The sequence below is a fragment of the Anas acuta genome, chromosome W (genome assembly GCF_963932015.1).
Source record: "Anas acuta chromosome W, bAnaAcu1.1, whole genome shotgun sequence".
Classification (NCBI taxonomy): Eukaryota; Metazoa; Chordata; class Aves; order Anseriformes; family Anatidae; genus Anas; species Anas acuta.
This window is the reverse complement of record NC_089016.1, coordinates 30,111,163-30,113,648: the sequence shown is the minus strand read 5'-3', so window position 1 is coordinate 30,113,648 and position 2,486 is coordinate 30,111,163.

Sequence of the window (2,486 nt, the reverse complement as noted above, 5' to 3'; positions counted from 1 at the left end):
CTAACCCTAACCCTAACCCTAACCCTAACCCTAACCCTAACCTAACCCTAACCCTAACCCTAACCCTAACCCTAACCCTAACCCTAACCTAACCCTAACCCTAACCCTAACCCTAACCCTAACCCTAACCCTAACCCTAACCCTAACCCTAACCCTAACCCTAACCCTAACCCTAACCCTAACCCTAACCCTAACCCTAACCCTAACCCTAACCCTAACCCTAACCCTAACCCTAACCCTAACCCTAACCCTAACCCTAACCCTAACCCTAACCCTAACCCTAACCCTAACCCTAACCCTAACCCTAACCCTAACCCTAACCTAACCCTAACCCTAACCCTAACCCTAACCCTAACCCTAACCCTAACCCTAACCCTAACCCTAACCCTAACCCTAACCCTAACCCTAACCCTAACCTAACCCTAACCCTAACCCTAACCCTAACCCTAACCCTAACCCTAACCCTAACCCTAACCCTAACCCTAACCCTAACCCTAACCCTAACCCTAACCCTAACCCTAACCCTAACCCTAACCCTAACCCTAACCCTAACCCTAACCCTAACCCTAACCCTAACCCTAACCCTAACCCTAACCCTAACCCTAACCCTAACCCTAACCCTAACCCTAACCCTAACCCTAACCCTAACCTAACCCTAACCCTAACCCTAACCCTAACCCTAACCCTAACCCTAACCTAACCCTAACCCTAACCCTAACCCTAACCCTAACCCTAACCCTAACCCTAACCCTAACCCTAACCCTAACCCTAACCCTAACCTAACCCTAACCCTAACCCTAACCCTAACCCTAACCCTAACCCTAACCCTAACCTAACCCTAACCCTAACCCTAACCCTAACCTAACCCTAACCCTAACCCTAACCCTAACCCTAACCCTAACCCTAACCCTAACCCTAACCCTAACCCTAACCCTAACCCTAACCCTAACCCTAACCCTAACCCTAACCCTAACCCTAACCCTAACCCTAACCCTAACCCTAACCCTAACCCTAACCCTAACCCTAACCCTAACCCTAACCCTAACCCTAACCCTAACCCTAACCCTAACCCTAACCCTAACCCTAACCCTAACCCTAACCCTAACCCTAACCCTAACCCTAACCCTAACCCTAACCCTAACCCTAACCCTAACCCTAACCCTAACCCTAACCCTAACCCTAACCCTAACCCTAACCCTAACCCTAACCCTAACCCTAACCCTAACCCTAACCCTAACCCTAACCCTAACCTAACCCTAACCCTAACCCTAACCCTAACCCTAACCCTAACCCTAACCCTAACCCTAACCCTAACCCTAACCCTAACCCTAACCCTAACCCTAACCCTAACCCTAACCCTAACCCTAACCCTAACCCTAACCCTAACCCTAACCCTAACCCTAACCCTAACCCTAACCCTAACCCTAACCCTAACCCTAACCCTAACCCTAACCCTAACCCTAACCCTAACCCTAACCCTAACCCTAACCTAACCCTAACCCTAACCCTAACCCTAACCCTAACCCTAACCCTAACCCTAACCCTAACCCTAACCCTAACCCTAACCCTAACCCTAACCCTAACCCTAACCCTAACCCTAACCCTAACCCTAACCCTAACCCTAACCCTAACCCTAACCCTAACCCTAACCCTAACCCTAACCCTAACCCTAACCCTAACCCTAACCCTAACCCTAACCCTAACCCTAACCCTAACCCTAACCTAACCCTAACCCTAACCCTAACCCTAACCCTAACCCTAACCCTAACCCTAACCCTAACCCTAACCCTAACCCTAACCCTAACCCTAACCCTAACCCTAACCCTAACCCTAACCCTAACCTAACCCTAACCCTAACCCTAACCCTAACCCTAACCCTAACCCTAACCCTAACCCTAACCCTAACCCTAACCCTAACCCTAACCCTAACCCTAACCCTAACCCTAACCCTAACCCTAACCCTAACCCTAACCCTAACCCTAACCCTAACCCTAACCCTAACCCTAACCCTAACCCTAACCCTAACCCTAACCCTAACCCTAACCCTAACCCTAACCCTAACCCTAACCCTAACCCTAACCCTAACCCTAACCCTAACCCTAACCCTAACCCTAACCCTAACCCTAACCCTAACCCTAACCCTAACCCTAACCCTAACCCTAACCCTAACCCTAACCCTAACCCTAACCCTAACCCTAACCCTAACCCTAACCCTAACCCTAACCCTAACCCTAACCCTAACCCTAACCCTAACCCTAACCCTAACCCTAACCCTAACCCTAACCCTAACCCTAACCCTAACCCTAACCCTAACCCTAACCCTAACCCTAACCCTAACCCTAACCCTAACCCTAACCTAACCCTAACCCTACCCTAACCCTAACCCTAACCCTAACCCTAACCCTAACCCTAACCCTAACCTAACCCTAACCCTAACCCTAACCCTAACCCTAACCCTAACCCTAACCCTAACCCTAACCCTAACC